Here is an 11827-nt window from a genome sequence, read left to right as displayed (position 1 = left end):
ACTAATTATAACATCATTGAATGGCTACACTGAGGCAACCAAATAATCATGGAGCAAAAAGTTCTGAGCAATTACAAGGTTGAGCATATTGGTTGATTATAATAAATCCCCAGGTCATTGTTGATATTTGTCATATGCTTAATGTTCCTAATCTCTTGATACATGTGATAAACCACATGCAACATAGGCAACAGGGCCTGTGGAGAGAAAGCCCAATTTAAGGGAGAAGTAAGAACATAAATACAAAATAAGAACATAAATGCAAAAAAAAATAAACACTAATATTTTTGCAATGAACTAATGAATTGCATGGTCTATTCTCTTCTGTTTGTCCAGCCAGTGTAAAGGAGGCAACTGCTCTAGTGGTTCTTCCCCTCTAGGGTCTCCCAGTCCATGAAAGGAGACAGTTTATATGCAAAAAATAGTGAGTTAGCATCGGTGGAGATGAATATGAAATATTATGGAAGCCTGGTAAGACAATGACTTACTGGAATATTGGAGAAGATTCCAGAAGATCTTCATAGAGGAGGTGATATTGAGATTTATTTTTGAATGATGAATATATTGCTAAGTGTACAGGGAAGAAAGAGAGTCTTTGGGAATATGCAGTTTTCATTAAAACTGTTAGTGAATCCGCAAAAATACACACAGAAAATAATAGTATTTTGTTATAATTCCTGAAAAGAATAGCCAGCTTCAAGTACACAGAAGGAAGAAAGTAGTAGAAAGAAGCCACTGTAAAAGTCCATTCTAAATAGTTTGCTTCTGTCTACCATACCCAGTTTCCTCAAGCAACCCCTTTTTGTTTCTGAAACAATGGTGTATGAATGAACTTCCCTTGGCAAATCCTTTAATTGACCTCCATGCTTAGAACAACAAAGGAGCCTTGAATCAATCTAAAAGTTGTAAAATTTAATTAGGTAATTAGAGAAAAGTTACATTTTCACATTGCCTTCAAGACAGCAGTGTTTTTAGCCTCCTGTCTTTCCTTCCAATTCTAAAACTTCTGAAAGTGCCTCAGGTATTTTCACCCTAAACATTTTCTTAGACAGACTGTAAATATCTCAAAACATTGGATGGGCAGTTTGTGTATATGATATATGGATTTCTCCATATTTTTTTTGTCAGATTCTATAGGCCAAAATAAAAAGTTCAGCTACTGTGTAATTAATATTTACCTTTGATTCCTACGCTTGGCTCATGATCATTTCACTGAGGAAACTGAAAATTAGTAATTGAATGTACTACATAACTTAGAGCTATATAAGTAGATTTTTCAGATAGAACTAAGTTTCTCTTCCTGAGGCAGGGTAGCGAGGAGTAAACATATGAAAAAGAAAAGTGACAGTCAAGTTCCTTTGATACACTATTACAACATTTACATACCTGCTCTGAACATAGTGACATTCAATAACTGTGTATTGACTGAATTATAAATTTGAGACATCAACTTGACAGAAATTTGTGTGTGGTTATAAGAGATTACATTGGGGATAATGAAGGCAAAACATTGTCTGAGAACTCTGCCCACAGCCAAGGACATTTTGTTTTAAAGATCATCCATTTTATCATAGCTTTTCTCTGCATAGAACTGGAGAGTCAGACCTCTCTGTAAAATGCTTGCCCAACCAAACTGCTTTGTGTGAAGAGTCAATGCTCTCTTTGGATGAGGCATTTCCAGCTGAATTTTCTACACCATTCACTAATTGGATACTTTAATGAAGTTACTGATTTCCTTAAGTATTATCCTATTATTTTAGCAAAATCTCTTATTGACATTTGTCAAGAAATGTTAATTTTATAAAATTACAAGTAAAAGAGTTTATCATTGTTATCACAACCTAGATCTCTTTAGAACCCTATATGTGAACTTTGTGTCTAGCACCATGTCCTAGAGACTCTAGGTACTCAATACACTTTTTTTTGTGGGGGAGGGTGTTTTGTATGGCTTCCCAGGTGGCTCACTGATAAAGACTCTATCTACCAATGGAGGAGACATGGGTTCCATCCCTGGGTTGGGAAGATCTCCTGGAGAAGGAAATGGCAACCTCTCCAGTATTCTTGCCTGGGGAATCCCATGGACAGGGGAGCCTGGCAGGCTACAGTCCATGGGGTCGCAGAGTCGGACATAACTTAGCGACTAAGTACAAGTACAAGGCGCTTTGTACATCTTGTCTTCCACTACTACCAATGAGGCTGAAACCATGATCATTATACATTTTCTATATATGTTAATATATTTTGAAAATTGTTAATACCTGACCTATTACATAATTACTAAACAGAATATAATCAAGTATAACACATTCCAAACTCATGTCAAATAACTGAATGTTTATTGTGTTTCAAGATAATCATTCAGATTCAGTTTCCCATTTACAAGTGAAGATATTTATCTAGCCCTACAGGAAATTGCAAAGGATATAATGACTTCAAAAGAACTTTGTGGTTTATAAAGCTTCCTGTAGAGGCAAGGAATAGTCATCATTATGAAAGATCTTCAGTGAGTACACGAGTGTGTGTGCCACTACTTCATTTTTGAGCCCCTCAAAACAGCCCCAAAATGCCCAATTTTAAAGTGGAGACAAGCGATGCTGAAGTCAAAAGTGCTAGACCTTTCCTTACTTCCCTCAGTGTGATGCAAACTCCAGGCCAGCCTGCCTGGCCACGCAGAGACTCCTGCTGAGGCCACTACATCTTCTTTCCAAAAAGCACTGCACTAAAACATTATGTGATTTAATCACTGAATCCTTGGGCTCAAAGACCAATCAATACATTCATCCCTTTTAAAACTGGAAAGGTGTTAGGTAAACATAACTATAAATCAATATTATAGATTCTAGATTTGGCATGAGTATGACAAGTAGAGTCACTAGAACTCTGGTCTAGTACTGAAATTGTCATATTTCCACCTATTTTATTTTTATCTATATATCATTAAAACACATTATTATATCCTTATATCATTATGCTCAGGTGAAAAGATTATCCTAAATTATAAGAAAAATTGAAATATATTAAAGTAACATTTTCTATGTTCAAGAAGGAAATTTTGGATTAAGTGGTATCGACTGAGCAACTTCACTTCACTTTCCACTTTCATGCATTGGAGAAGGAAATGGCAACCCACTCCAGTGTTCTTGCCTGGAGAATCCCAGGGACGGGGGAGCCTGGTAGGCTGCAGTCCATGGGGTCACACAGAGTCAGACACAACTGAAGCGACTTAGCAGCAGCAGCAGCAGCAGCAGCAGCTGGTCTTCATGGTTTAATCTTAAAGATGCTTATTTGAATATTTAGATGATTTTTAGAATATAAATTGGGACTAGCATAGCCCTGAGGGATCATCTCATACATATTAGTGTCCAAATCATGTGACATACTAATGCCTGGAACTTGTTTACTGTTGATCAAATCCAACCTACTATTATATCAATGCAATTCATTCTAACTCTGAAGGATATTCTTGAGAAATTTTTTCCCATAGTTCTTGAGTTTATATCTTCCCAGGATAGAGTGCCAGCAGCCCTGGGATTTCAAATCTTCTGTTCAGACTGTTCTTATAATGCAAATAGATACTGAGAAAAACAGATAATTATTTTTAATTTCAGAAGAGGAAAGAATGAAAAGATTAGAGGACTAGCTATGGGAGAACCTGATATCAAAAAGAGGGGACTAACTTTGTTTGAAGCAAGGGACTCTACTGGCTTGCTGAAGGAAGCACTATCTAGTCAACTGAAGTCAAAGCTTTTAACAACTAATATAGAAAACAAGCAGTCCTCACACCAAAAAATAGTCAAGAAGAATAGATAAATATACTCTTTATATCCTATGCCTGTGAGTTTTGAGTGGTTGGATCTAAAGTTCCAGTGTGATTCCTACCCTGTGTGAGGTGTTTTAATGAGGACTGTTGTTACATGACTGTTAAAACCATATGAAGTGGCTCCCACTACTTTGGCTTTTGCTTTGGAAGCCAAACACAGGTTTTCAATTGGTTTCCATGTATTATGCTGCTGCTGCTGCTGCTGCTGCTAAGTCGCTTCAGTCGTGTCTGACTCTGCGCGACCCCATAGACGGCAGCGCACCAGGCTCCGCCATCCCTGGGATTCTCCAGGCAAGAATGCTGGAGTGGGTTGCCATATCTATATATAGACACAAATATATAGACTTGTATTTAACTACTGGGGAATAATACTACCCCACTCCAGTACTCTTGCCTGGAAAATCCCATGGACAGAGGAGCCTGGTAGGCTGCAGTCCATGGGGTCGCTAAGAGTCAGACACGACTGAGCGACTTCACTTTCACTTTTCACTTTCATGCATTGGAGGAGGAAATGGCAACCCACACCAGTGTTCTTGCCTAGAGAATCCCAGGGACGGCAGGGCCTGGTGGGCTGCCGTCTATGGGGTCGCGCAGAGTCGGACACGACTGAAGCGACTTAGCAGCAGCAGCAGCAAACATAACTAGGGTCTGAAGAAATGTGAAATTGAGATGTGCACATATATCCCTGCATCAGGATGCTAGAGATCATGAGGAAGTATTTGGTGTTTATGCGATGTTGCCAAGAATGCAGCATCATGTATAAAGTAATTCTCCAGGGGTTTTATTTTTACCTGAAATTAGTATAAAAGTAATTGCTGTTTTGGACCTTGAATCTAAATGGTTATAATTAGGCTCAAACACATCTTTACTAGTCAAAATAGGAACCATTACAATCAACGCATTTTTGTCCATGAGAAATAAGTTTGTATATTCCTGTAGTGTAAAAATCTATGTTTTGGGATTTGATGAACTCTTGGAAAGTATTTTCTGCCTCTTGTTGGTTGTGAAAGCATTTTCCTTGCAAAAAGGTGTCAAGATGCTTGAAGCTTTTTCCCTGCAAAAGTAATCAAGGTAATTAGCTGGTGAAGGGTCAGGTGAACATGGCAGGTGAGGCAAAACTTCATAGCCCAATTAGTTCAACTTCTGAAGCACTGGTTGTGTGACGTGCAGCCAGGCATCATTGTGGAGATCAACTGGGCCCTTTCTGTTGACCAATGCCGGCTGAAGGCATTGCAGTTTTGGGTGCATCTTACCAATTTGCTGAGCATACTTCTCAGATGTAATGGTTTTGCCAGGATTCAGAAAGCTATAGTAGACCAGACGGGCAGCCGACCAACCAACAGTGACCATGACCATTTTTGGGTGCAAATTTGGCTTTGGGAAGTGCTTTGGAGCATCTTCTTGGTCCAACCACTCAACTGATCATCACCGGTTGTCATATAAAATCCACTTTTCATCACAATCTGATCAAGAAATGGTTCATTATTGTTGCATAGAGTAAGAGAAGACAACACTTCAAAACAACTTTTTTTTTTGATATTTGGTCAGTTCATGAGGCACCCACTTATTGAGCTTTTTTACCTTTCCAATTTGCTTCAAATGCCGAATGACTGCAGAACAGTTGATGTTGAATTCTTCAGCAACTTCTTGTGTGGTTGTAAGAGAATCAGCTTCGATGATGGCTCTCAAATGGTCATTGTCAACTTCCAATGGCCAGCCACTGTGCTTCTCGTCTTCAAGGCCCTTGTCTCCTTTGCAAAACTTTTGAACCACCACTGCACTGTACATTCATCAGCAGTTCCTGGGTCAAATCTGCTGCTGATGTTGCAAGTTGTCTCTGCTGCTTTAGGACCCATTTTGAACTTGAATAAAAAAATCACTTGAATTTGCTTTTTGTCTAACATCATTTCCCTAGTCTAAAATAAATGTGAAATAAACAGCAATAAATAAATGATAAGCAAAAAAGCATAAAATGATAAATGTGCATTGAAATGATGTCTAACATAACCATGTTTATTTATGAATATATTCTAATATCAAATGGCAAAGTTCAACAATGCAAAACTGCAATTACTTTTGCACCAATCTAATAAATTCTGGCTCAAATTGCTGGTCAACATAGCAATGCTCAAAACTCTAAATTTACATGTGGTATGTCTTGCTCCATATATACATAGGGTTAAAATATGTATTATTGCTTGTCTAAAGACTTTGAAACCCAGTTCATAGTATCCATTCTCCTCCTCTTTTGGAATCTTAGAGTTAATAGGCCCAAGATGGCACACAAAGCAGTCTTCATGTGATCAGATGTACGGGTCCTGGCTATGCTGAGAATCATTCTTGTGAGCAATGATGACTATTGTATTCTCTGCTCCCTTTTCAAAGGTGGTGGCCAGCTTGTCTTTGATTAATATTTCTAGGTTGCTGATAGTATATGGTCACACTACTTCCTTTTCCCAAGCAAAGATCAACACTGTCAGACTTCACCTTCTATTTATCTAAATTTGTAGTGCATACACATGCCTGTATCAGCTCCTTTAAAAGACATGAATTCATAGCTCTAATACATGTTTGGCAAGGATAATAGGATGAATAAAGCTTGGTAATTATGTTATATAAGCTTTGAGTCTAAAAGGTAAATGTGCAATATGGTCAATGAATGTATTACACTAAGCAGATTAGGTCACTTGTTCTGGAAGAAATTAACAAACAATGTGGTCCTTCATAAGAGGGAGATAATTTAAGACTGTGAGGTGTTTGGCATTGGGGATAGAAAGGAAAGTAAATGTGAATATGTAGGGGAACATGGGATTTGAAGTGATTCTTAAGACAATAACTTATGTGGGAATCATTGCTACTATTTAAATGTAAATGGAGGAAAAAATTGTGTTCCCGAAGTATCTCTGACTTTTTAGAGTGATCAATCAGTCTGTTTTACGCAGGAAAATCTGAGGATTTTCTCAGGATGCAGAAATTTCAGTTTTGAAACTAGGAGAATTGTGGGCAAACTGGTCATGCTGTTTCCTCCTCTTACACCAATGTACCTTTTTGATTTAAGGGTGACCCAGGAGGCTTCATCAATTAAATATTTCTTTAAAGTGAATCATCCTCTCTTTCATCACTTTCACATTTTTTGTTTTATTTTCATAATTTCTTGCCTGAATTACTTCAAAACCTTCTATCTATCCTCCTCCTGGATGATAGATAATTTTTCTAAAGTACACCTTGGGTGATGTAACTTTTTGCTTAGAATTCTTCAATCACTCTTCATTACCTTCAGGGTAAAAATCTAATTTATTTAGTATGTATAATAATCATGGAGAAGGAGAGATTCTTTAAAAAGATACATTCCCATTCATTCGTGTGTGTGTGTTAATTCAACAAATATGTGTTGAGGGTCTGTGCTATGTGAAACACTGTTCTAGGTATCAGGGTTAAGATAGTGAGAAAAGCAGACAACATCCTCATGTAGCATGTATTCTAGCAGGGCAGGGACAGAGAGTCAACAAATATGTATTGAGTAAAGGTCAGGTTAGGCTACTCACTTTCTGCAGGAAAGCAGAAGTGAGTAAGAGAAGAGAGGGTAGGCACAATTTTAGATAGTGCAGTCAGGCAATGGGCTTCCCTGGTAGCTCAGCTGGTAAAGAATCCACCTGCAATGTAGGCGATACTGGTTCGATTCCTGGGTCAGGAAGATCCCCGAGAGAAGGGTTAGGTTACCCACTCCAGTATTCTCAAGTTTTCCTGGTGGTTCAGATGGTAAAGAATCTGCCTGCTATGCAGGAGACCTGGGTTCAATCCCTGGGTTGGGAAGATCCCCTGGAGTAAGGCATTGCAACCCACTCCAGTATTCCTGCCTGGAGAATCCCCATGGACAGAGGAGCCTGGTGGGCTACAGTCCATAGGGTCACAGAGTCGGACACAACTGAGCAAAAAGCACAGCACAGTCAGGGAATACTTCTCTGAGTGACATCTGAGCATGAAGAGTATCACCGGGATATTTGGAGAAAAGAATGTTTTAAGAAACAACAAAATCCTGAGTTGGGAGACAGCTTGGTGAAAATGACTGGAAAGGAGTGAGCATGGGAATATGGACAGGAAACAAAAACAGAGAGAGAAACCAGGAGCAAAAGCATCTAGACACTTGTATGCCATTTTGAAGACATTTAATTTCATTCCAATGAGATGGTCAGCTACTTAGAGTTTTGTGCAAAGGAGTGACATGACTTGCATTTTAAAAAGCCTCTCAGGCAGCTATTATCTGATGAGACTATTAGAAGAGTAGAATCAAGGAGACCATGTAGGAGGCTTTTTACTGTAAGCAAAAAATGATACTGGCTTAGAATATAGTGTATCAGAGGTGTTAAGAATTGGCAGTGCCCCAAGTCTCACTCAACACCTCATTTCTTCAGTCATACCTCACTACTTGCACGCTTGCACACATTCCATGTGTTGTTGACTCCGACAGTAATTCTTTTCTCCATATGCCTTGTCCTAGATACCTTATCTTTTTTAAAAAACAACAACAGCAGCAGCAAAAGCCTAGTAAAATCATCATCTCTTTCAGGAAACCATCCATAGTTCTGGGTTTGGATTTGATGTTTTGTCTGTGCTGCACTATACTTGTCCTTATTTGCACACTGATTATGATTGCCTGTTTACATGTCTGTTTACAACCCACTCAAAGCTCATCCTTTTTCTCAATATCTCTCTATCTCTCTGTCACAGATACATACACAGACTCACACCACAGATATGATCCCTATGAAGAAAGTGATTGGCAAATAGTAAGTGAAAAATACATATTGTGTTGAATAAATGAAGAAAGGAATCTGCATCAAAATGAGAAGAAGAGAAATTGGGCCTTACTTGTAAAGGCATTATGAAATCAGGAATATGCAATCAATGGACACCTTCATTTACTCAGTTTACATTGTTTAGCACTTACCATATGCAAATATGCAGATGCATGTTAGGTGTTGGAGATACAATGATAATAAGACACAATCAGCACTGATTGCAAATCCAATCATCAGTATATTTCAATTGTGACTGAAAAGTACATTATTGAAAATACCTAAAGCCAGCTAGCAAACATTATACATGGAGGCTCATAAATTGGGAAATAATCCCAGGGGATACTTTACAGGAAGCTCTCACTCCTCTAGTTATACTTCAATGATTAAATAGAGTAAAAATTTTAAAATGTGTAACAAGTATTCTCTATTCCAAAGAGTATAGACAGATCTGATTTTGATAGAAATCATGGAAATGTAATATAACTAATTATGAGTGACCAATCCCAGTTCAGGCCAGGGACAAGCTATAAAGCAGAGTGCAGGCCCATAATAGAATCAGCATGAAGCAGTGATAGCAGATACAGAGAACAGTTGTTTGTGTATAGACACTCTAAAGGCATAAAAGCAACTTACAGGCCAGGTGGCTTGTAGCAAATACCACTTTCTTATACAAATGATACAAAACTGATGAGAAAACCATGGGGCAAACCCAAGGTCCCAGGGCATGACAAAACCAACCAGGGGGCACTGACTTTTCTGTTTTCATTATGACCAGGCTTTGCAGCAGAGCTGTGCCCTTCTACTATCCACGTTGTCCAACAATTTGCAGCTGCAGTAGCTAGCTTAATTACTGACATCCACAAATGCAGTGGGCCAACAGTTCCCATGGGGATTTCTGAAACCACTCAGCTACAGATGGAAGAAGGGAATCTGCTGCAGGATAAAGAACTGCTTGGGTTAGAAAGCATCAAGGCAATCACGCCTGCTGTGAAAACCATAGCGGCATACTGCTCCTGTCTGTGGCTGCTAAAATGATAATTAATAGGGAGCCAGAAGGTGACTGCTGTCTCTGAGAATTGATTACTGAAGAACTAGAAATTCAGGGCTCTGTGTTGGTTCAGAGCCATCATCAGAGTCAAACGAACCTGGGTTCCAAGCATAGGGCTTTGTACTTTTTTTATCAACCAATTGTGAAATCTTAAAGCTATTATTTTTCTTATTACTTTTTTTTCTTTCACTAAGGCCTTTAATAGTATTATGTATCCTATCAGAATTTATTAACACTGTAACACTGAAAAATGTTTTAACACCTGTTTGTTTCTTTCTTTTTCTCTTTTCATTTATTCTGCTTTTGTAGCTATTCTTTCAAACGTAAGCAAAATAGCTAGAAGAAATCTTGTGGACAAAGGATTTAAAAAGCAATTGAATTCAGATCCCTCATATTCAGAAAATGACTGTTAGAGAAATTCCAAAGTCCATGTCTTCCCTAATGCTTTATTAAATACATTATCACAAAATTCATCACCATTCATCAACCAGAATGAGAAATTATCAAATTTATATTCATTTATTATTAGAAACTAATCTCCAACCCAATTTTAGTACTCATAATAGTAGAAATGTCACCTACCACTGTGCTCCAATTTCACATTTTCATCCTATTCCAAGGTTTCTGATGCTTAACTGTGTTAATTTCAGATTTCTAGCTAACATTTATTATGTCTTGATATCATGTGAATCCTTGCTAGCATATTTTTGCACTATGAGAAAGAAAATTGTATTATGATGGAAAAAGATACAGGATATGGGTTATAAAAACTGCAAGAAATATCATTAATGATAAAACATGATCTTCAGTGTTTGCTATACACCAGGTACTATGCTTATATTATTATAGTCAACTTAATTCTTGTCCTGATATTTATGAATTTTGTATACCTGAACTAAATTTTTAAGCTCTCTGAGACCCAATGACCTTCTGTAAAAAAGGGTATGGTAATATCTCTCATATGCCACTGTTGTGAGAAATAAAATAAAAATGCAAATAGTATCTGGTATGAGAATAGATAAATGCTAAGTAATTATTTTAAACATGGCATTAAGAACTGAACACTCCCCATAAAACTGGAAAAAGAAAAATTAACGTGCTATTTATGGCCATTTCCTTGAAAACTGTACCTTCGTACAAATCCAATGAAGGAAAATGTCAAAACCAGGAGAAAGGATTAGAAATGGAGGGGAACCACAGTCCTGAACTTTGATGGTTTCAAGAACTGTGTACATTTAGAAGCCTGATTTCCCTAAAAGTGGTAGAACTTAAGGGTAGGCAAATATGTGGGCTAAAGAAGAATAAAAGACTGAATACTGAATGTTTTTAGATGGTTAAATATAAGTTTTTAGTTTTAACAAGTTTTCTGCTATTTAAGAGAACAAGACCGATCTTAGAGGAAAAATACTCATAGATGAAAGTAGTAGGAAAGAAATTCAATGAAAACAATGAATGCCTCCAAGACGAGTATACACTACATTACTCCCAAGTTACTCTTTCCCTTCAAGACGCCACTTTCAAAATGTCACATTCTTGACCCCATATTCATTTCTTTATCTCATCTCTTATACTTTGCATTCACAAAGTATTTACTGCCTCATGAGCTTTTCTTATTCATTCCTAAGGCAATCCTTACTCCCTCTTATGCCTCTTATATTACTCAGTGACTTTATGATTGCTAAATCTAAAGAATATTTTATGACACTGGTCTGCTTGTCATGGCGTGCTGTTAAACAGGCTCCCCTGGCAATGCTCCCTTTCTCTATAGCCCAGAGATTCTTCTTTCCTGATTTGCCGAGGTCCAGGCCCGGTGGATCCAGGGAATTTGAAGGGGAGACGGCTTCGGCGATCAGGAAACAATAGATCAATTAAGCGTTAATGAAAGATATAAAGAGTGGTTAAACAGGGATAGCTCAGTAGGAAAATTCAGTGGAGAAAAGAGGCTGAATAACTTGGTTTACGTGGAAAGCCAATAAAATTTCAAGACAAGAAATTTGCATCACCTACGTAGGCCGCAGGTGTCCTCCCGTTCTCCCGAAGGAGAGGAGACACTAAGGCCTCCCCGGTCAGATCTTAGAAGCCCAGGCATAATTAGTAGGTTTGATGAGCCTCCACTATCCAGATGGGAATTCAGCCAGAAGGTAAGAGAAAGAATGACAT

The 11827-nt window shown here is 38.0% G+C and overlaps 1 pseudogene; it reads right to left on the bottom strand.

Moving 5' to 3' along the window:
- Positions 1 to 4686: 4686 nt before the first annotated feature.
- LOC129621513 (histone-lysine N-methyltransferase SETMAR-like) lies at positions 4687 to 5727 on the bottom strand (annotated as a pseudogene).
- Between the last annotated feature and the right edge of the window lie 6100 nt (positions 5728 to 11827).

This window comes from Bubalus kerabau, chromosome 10, assembly GCF_029407905.1.
Source record: "Bubalus kerabau isolate K-KA32 ecotype Philippines breed swamp buffalo chromosome 10, PCC_UOA_SB_1v2, whole genome shotgun sequence".
NCBI classification, from domain to species: Eukaryota; Metazoa; Chordata; class Mammalia; order Artiodactyla; family Bovidae; genus Bubalus; species Bubalus kerabau.
This window is presented reverse-complemented; position numbering and strand designations above follow the sequence as displayed.